Source organism: Orcinus orca, chromosome 19 (genome assembly GCF_937001465.1).
Source record: "Orcinus orca chromosome 19, mOrcOrc1.1, whole genome shotgun sequence".
NCBI lineage: Eukaryota > Metazoa > Chordata > Mammalia > Artiodactyla > Delphinidae > Orcinus > Orcinus orca.
In genome coordinates, this window is record NC_064577.1 from 41,723,999 (window position 1) to 41,735,072 (window position 11,074).

Here is an 11,074-nt window from a genome sequence, read left to right on the forward strand (position 1 = left end):
GAATTCATGTCACAGTCTGGCCTTATCTGTCATTTTCTGCCCTTGAAGGGAAGATCCCTGTTTGGTTCATATTCACAGCATCTAGTCAGAACTCAAATGGTGAGAATTTAGACAATTCTCATGCGAGAGGGAAGAAAAAGAAAGAACATAGAAGAATGATGTCTATGAGCAGAAATATGTAACTACTGCCAACTACCAAAAAAAAAAAAACAGACTGAGTTGCTGGAGCTTGGAATTCAGCTTCCTGGACGTTAAAGATAGACTTGCTATGACTCAAGATGTGGCCCATGGGGATCACCTGGGAACTTGGGAGAAATGCAGACTCTAGCCCTATGCCAGGCCTATGGAGTCTGAATCTGAATTTTGACTCCCAAGCATGATACACTCGAGAAGCTGGATAGACCAGAGGTTCTTAATCTTAAACATTAGAATCATCTAAGGAGCTTTTAAAAATCCTGATACCCAGGCTGTATCCCAGAATAATCAGAGTCTCATTTATCTTTGCAGCTCACCAGGTTATTCCAACGTATAGCCTGGGTTGAGAACCATTGGTTTAGACCAACCCTACAGTTTACTGGTCAAGAAACTAAGGTCCAGAGGGGTAAACTGACCTGCTCAAGGTCACACAGCAAGTAAGTGACAGCGCTTGGGACTTGAGCCAAGTCCTCCAACTCCAGGGCTCTCTTCACTCTACTTCACTTCCCTACGGCAGAGTTTAGGGAATGGGGGGGAGGGGAAGGAAGCACTGGGCTTCCCCTTCTGGCTTGGCGTCTTCATGGTTGAGTCCTGAAAGAGGAGTTTCCTGGACACAGGTGGCCTATGCATGGGAATTCCCTGACGGACTATGTCTGTCTCCATCCATCCGTTTCCCAGGAGGTAGGTCCCAGGAGCCCAGGCCAAGGGGGGGGATTCTGCTTCTAACCGGTGGCTAGTCTTAGGCTAAAACAGCCCCCAGGCTCTCATCCAGCCAGCCTGACCCTGCCATTCCCACACACCTTGTCTTCCCAGAGACACGGAGCATTCAGGGACTGTCCCATCACCAGGCCATACAGTTCTCAGAACTCAGGTGAGGTTTCTGAGCCCCCATGGCCTCAGCTCCCAGCTCCTCTCAGAACTGGCTGGGACAGGCCCCGTTCTCAAAGTCAGCAACCGCGACGGTCTCGAAACTAGAAGGTCTAGAAGCTCTCCCTTGACTTGTTTTTGCTCTCTTGTCAGGGTTTTAAGGGGGTGTGTGTGTCTCAAACCTCTGATTGTCTCTGCTCTCTGACTTTTTCTGGTGTGTTTTTGAAGTGGCTTTTTGTTATTCTGCCTCGGCTCACTCACCTTTCTCAGCAGCTGTGGAAAACACTCGGCCCCGCTCTGCTCTCCACTGAGCACTTGGATTCCGTGTAAACAGCTCGCCTACTGGCCTGCTCAGGAGGGCCTGGGCCTGTGGAGCCTTTGAGAACAGTCATGGGGCAGAAAACCCCCCCATGCTCAAGGAGGAGGATGGGGGAGACCTGACAGAGCAGAAGGAACTTTCTAGGCACACAGGTACCGACGGCCTAGGCAGACCTGGAGAGGACGAGCCTAGGGACCTCTCCTTTTATGAGCATCAGGACTGCTAGAAGGAGGGTGCCCACCCGCCAGGAACCTCTCCAGTCTCCTCTGCTGAAATTTGAGTAGGTCTAGAACTGCGTTGCCCAAGATGGTAGCCACTCATCGTATGTGGCTAGTGAGCATTTAAAATGTGGCTAGTGTGACTAAGGAACTGAATTTTAAATTTTACTTAATTTTATTTAATGTCCATGAAATTTAAATAACTACATGTGGCTCGTGGCTGCTGTGTTAGATAGGGCAGCTCACCAGCTGCGGTTCTCACAGTTGGCTGCACAGAAGAATCACCCAGGGAGATGTAATACTTGGATGCCTGCATCCAACCCAGTGATTCTGATTTACTGACATAGGGTGTGGACTGAGCTGCAGAGTTTGGGAAGCTCCATGGGTGACTCCAGTGTGTAGCCAAGTTTGAGACCCTCTGGCCCAAAGGACTCCCAACTGCTCTTCCAACCCCAACTCCCTATATTTTGATTTGTTTTCTAGGATTTTCAGAATTTGAGGACCACAAATCAATGTGACACACCACATCAAAAAAAGAAAAAACAAAAACCATGTGATCATCTCAATAGATATAGAAAAAGCATTTGATATAATTCACATCCATTCATGATCAAAATGCTTATGAAACTGGGTATAGAAGGGACGCATCTCAACGTAATAAAAGCTATTTATGACAAACCCACAGCCAATATAATACTCAATGGTAAAAAGCTGACAAGCCTTCCCACTAAAATCAGGAACAAGACAAGGATGTCCACTCTCAGCACTTCTATTCAACATAGTATTGGAAGCCCTAGCCACAGCAATCAGACAAGAAGAAGTAAAAAGTATCCAAATTGGTAAGGAAGAGGTAAAATTGTCATTATAATGCAGAATTTTTAAGCAACATTATTGAACTATAATTGATTTACAATGGTGTGTTAGTTTCTGCTTTATAACAAAGTGAGTCAGCTGTACATATACATATATCCCCATATCTCCTCCCTCGTGCGTCTCCCTCCCACCCTCCCTACCCCACCCCTCTAGGTGGTCACAAAGCACCGAGCCGATCTCCCTGTGCTATGCGGCTGCTTCCCACTAGCTATCTACTTTACATTTGGTAGTGTATATATGTCCATGCCACTCTCTCACTTCATCCCAGCTTACCCTTCCCCCTCCCCATGTCCTCACGTCCATTCCCTACGTCTGCATCTTTATTCCTGTCCTGCCCCTAGGTTCTTCAGCACCGTTTTTGGTTGTTTTTTTTTCCAGATTCCATATATATGTGTTAGCATATGGTGTTTGTTTTTCTCTTTCTGACTTACTACACTGTATTTGACAGTCTCTAGGTCCATCCACCTCACCTCACTACAAATAACTCAATTTCATTTCTTTTTATGGCTGAGTAATATTCCATCGTATATATGTGCCATATCTTCTTTATCCATTCATCTGTCGATGGACACTTAGGTTGCTTCCATGTCCTGGCTATTGTAAATAGAGCTGCAATGAACATTTTGGTACATGACTCCTTTTGAATTATGGTTTTCTCAGGGTTATTTGCCCAGTAGTGGGATTGCTGGGTCGTATGGTAGTTCTACTTTTAGTTTTTTAAGGAATCTCCATACTGTTCTCCATAGTGGCTGTATCAATTTACATTCCCACCAACAGTGCAACAGGGTTCCCTTTTCTCCACACTCTCTCCAGGATTTATTGTTTGTAGATTTTTTGATGATGGCCATTCTGACCAGTGTGAGGTGATACCTCATTGTAGTTTTGATTTGCATTTCTCTAATGATTAGTGATGTTGAGCATCCTTTCATGTGTTTGTTGGCAATCTGTATATCTTCTTTGGAGAAATGTCTCTTTAGGTCTTCTGCCCATTTTTGGATTGGCTTGTTTGTTTTTTTGATATTGAGCAGCTTGTAAATTTTGGAGATTAATCATTTGTCAGTTGCTTCATTTGCAAATATTTTCTCCCATTCTGAGGGTTGTCTTTTCATCTTGTTTATGGTTTCCTTTGCTGTGCAAAAGCTTTTAAGTTTCATTAGGTCCCATTTGTTTATTTTTGGTTTTATTTCCATTTCTCTAGGAGGTGGGTCAAAAAGGATCTTGCTGTGATTTATGTCATAGAGTGTTCTGTCTATGTTTTCCTCTAAGAGTTTGATAGTGTCTGGCCTTACATTTAGGTCTTTAATCCATTTTGAGTTTATTTTTGTGTATGGTGTTAGGGAGTGTTCTAATTCCATTCTTTTACATGTAGCTGTCCATTTTTCCCAGCATCACTTATTGAAGACACTGTCTTTTCTCCATTGTATATTCTTGCCTCCTTTATCAAAAATAAGGTGACCGTATGGGCATGGGTTTATCTCTGGGCTTTCTATCCTGTTCCATTGATCTATATTTCTATTTTTGTGCCAGTACCATACTGTCTTGATTACTGTAGCTTTGTAGTATAGTCTGAAGTCCAGGCGCCTGATTCCTCCAGCTCCATTTTTCTTTCTCAAGATTGCTTTGGCTATTTAGGGTCTTTTGTGTTTCCGTACAAACTGTGAAATTTTTTGTTCTAGTTCTGTGAAAAATGCCATTGGTAGTTTGATAGGGATTGCACTGAATGTGTAGATTGCTTTGGGTAGTATAGTCATTTTCACAATGTTGATTCTTCCAATCCAAGAACATGGTATATCTCTCCATCTGTTTGTATCATCTTTAACTTCTTTCATCAGTGTCTTATAGTTTTCTGCATACAGGTCTTTTGTCTCCTTAGGTAGGTTTATTCCTAGGTATTTTATTCTTTTTGTTGCAGTGGTAAATGCGAATGTTTCCTTAATTTCTCTTTCAGATTTTTCATCATTAGTGTATAGGAATGAGAGAGATTTCTGTGCATTAATTTTGTATCCTGCTACTCTACCAAATTCATTGATTAGCTCTAGTAGTTTTCTGGTAGCACCTTTAGGATTCTCTGTGTATAGTATCAAGTCATCTGCAAGCAGTGACAGCATTACTTTATCTTTTCTGATTTGGATTCTTTTTATTTCTTCTTCTTCTCTGGTTGCTGTGGCTAAAACTTCCAAAACTATGTTGAATAATAGTGGTGAGAGTGGACAACCTTGTCTTGTTCCTGATCTTAGAGGAAATGACTTCAGTTTTTCACCATTGAGAATGATGTTGGCTGTGGGTTTGTGATATATGGCCTTTATTATGTTGAGGTAAGTTCCCTCTATGCCTAGTTTCTGGAGGATTTTTATCATAAATGGGTGTTGAATTTTGTTGAAAGCTTTTTCTGCATCTATTGAGATGATCATATGGTTTTTCTCCTTCAGTTTGTTAATATGGTGTATCACATTGATTGATTTGCATATATTGAAGAATCCTTGCCTTCCTGGGATAAACTCCACTTGATCATGGTATATGATCCCTTTAATGTGCTGTTGGATTCTGTTTGCTAGTATTTTGTTGAGGATTTTTGCATCTATGTTCATCAGTGATATTGGCCGTAGTTTTCTTTCTTTGTGACATCTTTGCCTGGTTTTGGTATCAGGGTGATGGTGGCCTCGTAGAATGAGTTTGGGAGTGTTCCTCCCTCTGCTATATTTTGGAAGAGTTTGAGAAGGATAGGTGTTAGCTCTTCTCTAAATGTTTTATAGAATTCTACTATCAAATGAAGCTATCTGGTCCTGGGCTTTTGATTGTTGGAAGATTTTTAGTCACAGTCTCAATTTCAGTGCTTGTGATTGATCTGTTTATATTTTCTGTTTCTTCCTGGTTCAGTCTTGGAAGGTTGTGCTTTTCTAAGAATTTGTCCATTTCTTCCAGGTTGTCCATTTTATTGGCATATAGTTGCTTGTAGTAATCTCTCATGATCCTTTGTATTTCTGCAGTGTCAGTTGTTACTTCTCCTTTTTCATTTCTAATTCTATTTATTTGAGTCCTCTCCTTTTTTTTAGTGATGAGTCTGGCTAATGGTTTATCAATTTTGTGTATCTTCTCAAAGAACCAACTTTTAGTTATAATGCAGAAGATGAGGACCAAGGAGTTTACTCAGAGAATCCACTCAAGACACTGAAAACTTTTTCCATGTTCTAAACATAATACACCTTCATGGTAGAAAATTGAGAAAATTCAGAGAAATAAAAAGAAAGTTAAAATGCCCTAAAATCCCACCACCCAAATAAAGGGTTAGAATGTTTAGGTATAAATCCTCCCAGACATTTTCCCATGGATATAGCCTTCTGTTTTTTCCAAATTGGAATCATACCGTGAGTCCTGTTTTGTAATTAGCTTTTGTCACTGTGTTTATGTGATTAACAAATATTCATATATCATCAATTGTAATGGTTACATGGTATTTTATCATAAATATAAACTACAGTTTATTCAAATCCATATTAATTTTAGCCCCATTTTTTGCTAGTGTTTTAAAAAACATTGCTGTGAATATAACAATAGCAATACTTGATGAAAAGCCATTCAATAACCCTTGGGAGGAGAGGAGAGGAAAGAAGAGGGATGGGAGGGGAGGGACGCGAAGGAAGAAGAGAGAAAACAAAAATAATTAGGCCAAGAGGCATACAAAATTCTAAGTAATTCAAATTACGCCCCAGAAAAGTTGAACCAGTTTACACTCATACCAACAGAGTGTGACAGTACCTATTTTTATGCATGCTGGCATTGCACAGAATGCATTTGATAAGCATTATCAATTATGCTTGCCAAATTTAATGAGGTATTAAAAAAACCACTACCCACAGGCAATAACTCATTGTTGTGAAGTTCAGTGTACATTTAATAAGCACTGACTCTGTGTGAGGTGCTGCCTTAGGTATGGGTGATAAAGATAAACAGAACCCATCCCTGCCCTCTGAGAGCTCAGGGAAGGGGGGAACTCAAGGGCTTGGCTGTAAGTCAGAGAGAACGACATGGGTGCTAAATAGAGGTACCGGAGTCACAGTGCTGAGTAGAAAAGAAAAGCCCATGATGCTTCACAGCAATGCTGGGAAGTCTGGGGGGTGGGGGAGGGTGCACTTGAGCTGGATCCAGAAGGATGAATACAGTCACTGGCGAGCATTAGGAGGTGGTGGTTTGGCCAACACCAAAAGGCGCTAGAGGCTCAGGGGACTGGAAAGCTGTCCCTTCTATCTTCCAGAGGCTCCTGCATTTATCAATCCCCTGCAGTCAGGAAGCTTGCCCTTGGATCTATCCCACAGCCTCTTTTGGCCACTTAACTCCCTTCTCTCTGGTTTTTGTGGTGGGAACAGGAGACAGCTTGGCCGCCTTCTCCATAGTCACCTTCAGAGACTTCCAGACCAACGCAAATACCAAACATAGTACGGTATGTTCTTATTTGGATTATCCATTCCTTTTCTAAAAGACATTGACATACAATGTCAGTATGTCCATTTTAAAAAAGAGTTGCAAGGAATTCCCGGGTGGTCCAGTGGTTAGGACTTGGCGCTTTCACTGCTGGGATCTGGGTTCAGTCCCTGGTCAGGAAACTAAGATCTCACAAGCTGCATGATGCGGCCAAGAAATAAATTAAAAAATAAAAATAAATACATTTGAATAAATTAAAATTTTAAGAGCTGCAAAAGTCAAGGTCATAGGGCAAATTTAGGGAGACTTGGATTCCCCAAGCCTCAGGTCCCAAGCCCAACTTGCACACCATTATTAGGATGGCCAATGCCAGACTTGTATAAAGAAGGAGGCAGCCAGTTCAAGCCCTGGCTCTCCCACTTAGGACTTGTGGGGCGGTTTGCTTCATCTCACTGAGCCTATCAAATATGGATTGCAGGAATAGTGAAAAATTAGATTTGAAGGGTGGGAAAGCATTTTGTTAAAAGTAATAAGAATAAGCTGTGACTCCCATCAATGTGGGCCATGGTCAGGTTAGCCAGTCTCTTACTTTCCCTCTTCATGAGTCCTTTTCCCACAAACACACACACACACACAGACGCGCACACACACACACACACACACACACACCCTTTAAACCGAGACTCTGACGTACATACTAGCATTTCAGGAATAAGGCAAGTCCCTAGAGATGGCCTTTCTTCAGAAGCTCACTGAAAATGAATTAAGGGACTTGCCCAACCGTGATTCGGAGCGTGATGTTGGAAGGGCATGACAGCCACGGGACCTTTGAGTGTCGGGTCGCCTTTTCCACCCATTGACCGACACGCGCCCTTCCCCCAATCCTGCCCTATGACATCAGGGACAGAATTAAATTTCCCCCCTTCCCTGCCTTCACCTCCCCTATCCTGCTCTGTGACACACATCCCTGGAGAGTCCCCCACATCATCGCAGAACAAAAACAAAACAACAAAGAAAAAAAACACCAAACCTTCCCCCTTGCCACCCACCCCTCCACTATGAGTCGCCCACACCGTAGGGGTTCTTTAACTTGGGTTTCAAATACTAGAAATGAAATAGCCTTTTTTTTTTTTTCCACTTCTGCTATTTACACAGAAGTGCCTGCCCGGGCACCTCAGGCGCTAAACCCACCATAATTCAAATTTATTTTTAGGTTTCTCGGCTGTAGAAGTCTGCAGAATGCCAAAATGGTCTCATGGGAGGGGGGGTGAGCTAGGAGAACTTTTCCCGGCCAATCCACACCTTCCCCCACCCCACCCCGTCCTTTACTGATTCCACTTCATTTCAGCCTCACAGAGACTCATAGAAGAAACCCATCTATTATTGATCTATTTTCGCAGGTATTGAAACTGAGGTTCTAGGTAGTTAAGCAACTTGGTCAAAATCAATTAGTCAGTACCGGGACCTGGATTTGAAACCAGAACTGACTCAGAAGCCAAAGTTCTTTGTGCTGAAACCCTCCCCCTCTGCCTTTCTTTTTCTCACTCCCACAGCAAATTCACATGTACCTCCTTTATCTGAGTGTTTGCACGCTCCCTGCTCTAGTTACCTGCACCTTGCCCTTTTCTGCTTTGGAGTGAAAAGCAGGTTCACCAGAGAAGTTTCTGGAAACTTAAGTTTTCCTTCACGCCCAAAGCAGTGGCATACGCTTCACTGCAACCCGTTTAAGTGACTGACTCCTTGCCCCCTGTGAATCCTGGTGGGGAGGGGAGCAGAGGCAAGTTGGAACTCTCTAATAGCAACAGGGGAGGCTTCCGGATTTGGGCTACACAGATCTGGGTTGGAATCGCAGCTTGGACACTTAAGGCACTTAAATGTCACTAAGCCTGCACTTCCTCATCTAGAAATTGGCAATGATGTACGTATTCACCTAGCAGCGTAGTTGAGAGACCCAAATGAGATCATGTGAGGGAAAGGGCCCAGGTCAGATTCAGCCACAGAGCTGACATCCAATAAATGTTTCCTTCTTGTCTTCCTTTCTCACCAACGCCGCAGAGGAGCACAGGGCTACGACCAGGGAGCCTGGCCTGCAGGAAGCTTTGGTAACTGTCTCTGAGGAAGCTCAACAGATTAAGTAAACAAAAAGGTCCTACTGTATAGCACGGAGAACCATATTCATTTCATTTATCCTATGATAAACCATAATGGAAAAGAATATTTAAAAAAGAATATATAGGACTTCCCTGGTGGTACAGTGGTTAAGAATCTGTCTGCCAATTCAGGGGACACGGTTCGAGCCCTGGTCCGAGAAGATCTCACATGCCGCGGAGCAACTAAGTCCATGTGCCACGACTACTGAGCCCGCGAGGCACAACTACTGAAGCCCACGCACCTAGAGCCCGTGCTCCACAGCAAGAGAAGCCACCGCAATGAGAAGCCCGCAAACCGCCACGAAGAGTAGCCCCCGCTCGCCGCAGCTAGAGAAGGCCTGCGAGCAGCAACGAAGACCCGACGCAACCAAAAGTAAATAAATAAATAAAACTATTTTTTTAAAAAAAGAATGTATATATATGTATAACTGAATCACTTTGCTGTACAGCAGAAATTAACACAACATTGTAAATCAACTATACTTCGATTAAAAGAAAAAAAAAGAGTTTTATTAAGGCCAGCCTCCAACATTTACAGCGGCTGGGCAAGGGTACAGTAGAGGCCTACATACCACATGCCAGATATTTATGTCATATTGTACAACAAGCCAATAAACTGGTAAGTAAAATAGATTCTATCCCATTTTGAAAATATGTTTCCATAATGTAAAATATCATTTATGATGACCTAAAAGGCCATGTTTAAATTTAGAATTTTCAGACTCCTTGGAGAGTTTGCCACCAGCCACCAGCCTCCAGCCCCAGGCCTGCAGCTCAGTCCCTTTTCCTTCCTACTCCCCGGCCTGCCTAAACTCTGTCTACACCACCACCCCCATACATAGCCAGCTTCTGGCCAGCTCTTAACCTAGGGGATTCTGGATCCTGGGACCTGGAGGGTGACAAAAAAGTGGGGACACAGAGCTGCTGTGGGCCCATCTTTCATCTGAGAGAAAGGAGTACAATCAGAAGGACCTGTGGACAGCACTGCATTGGTCCGAGGTGCTGTTTGCCTGTCACTCTAAGTGGGAATTCATGCAGCAAGCTTGGGCCACAACAGTTACCTCATCCTTCTTCCTGTGTTAAGCCCTAAACCTGACATTTGAAAGGAAATTGTAGTTTTGATTATTTCAATCGCTTTGCAATAAACGTTGTCTTTCCCCACCCCTAGGACAGGGGCTAAGGCGGGGAGACTCTAGCAAGTGGACACTGATATTTACATATAGAATCTCCTCACCTCTATTTTTGTCCTTTGCTCCAGGGAATTCCCTGGTGGTCCAGGTGTTAAGGCTTTCCCTTCCATGCAGGGGGTGCAGGTTCGATCCCTGGCAGGGGAGCTAAGATCCCACATGCCTCATAAAACAGAAGCAATGTTGTAACAAATTCAGTAAAGATTTTTAAAATGGCCCACATCAAAAAAATCTTAAAAAAAAAAAAAAAAGTCTTTGCTCCAGAAAGCCAGAAAGGATAGACAGAAACCAGATCTGTAGTTGCCAGGGGCTGGGGTGGAGGAAGGGTTTGACTACAAAGGGGTATGAGAGAATTTAGGAGGGTGATGAAACTGTTATATACTGTACGTTGCTTGTAGTAGTGGTTACACAACTGTATGCATTTGTAAAAATACCTAGAACCATACACTAAAACAGGTGGATTTTACTGTATGTAAATTATATCTCAAAAATTATGTAGGGCTTCCCTGGTGGCACAGTGGTTGAGAGTCCGCCTGCCGATGCAGGGGACATGGGTTCGTGCCCCGGTCCAGGAAGATCCCACATGCCGCGGAGCGGCTAGGCCCGTGAGCCATGGCCACTGAGCCTGCGCGTCCGGAGCCTGTGCTCCACAACGGGAGAGGCCACAGCAGTGAGAGGCCCGCATACCGCCAAAAAAAAAAAAAAAAGTTATGTAATAAAAATTCTTCCAACCACATTCTAAGAAAGGAGCAAGATTTGAAAGAGGAATGTGTTCAGGCATCTAAAATAACTTTCTTTGGTGTGACATTTAGGGTGAATCAGTGTAGACGACATCTGTCACATTTG

General features: G+C 43.3%; 1 long non-coding RNA gene across 1 annotated transcript; it reads left to right on the forward strand.

Annotated features, from left to right (window-relative positions):
• The first annotated feature begins 1,267 nt into the window (after nt 1-1,267).
• On the forward strand, nt 1,268-9,582 carry LOC125962174 (uncharacterized). Its single transcript, XR_007473674.1, has 3 exons — nt 1,268-1,533; nt 8,947-8,993; nt 9,174-9,582. It is a non-coding gene; the product is annotated as an uncharacterized LOC125962174 (long non-coding RNA).
• The last annotated feature ends 1,492 nt before the right edge of the window (nt 9,583-11,074 follow it).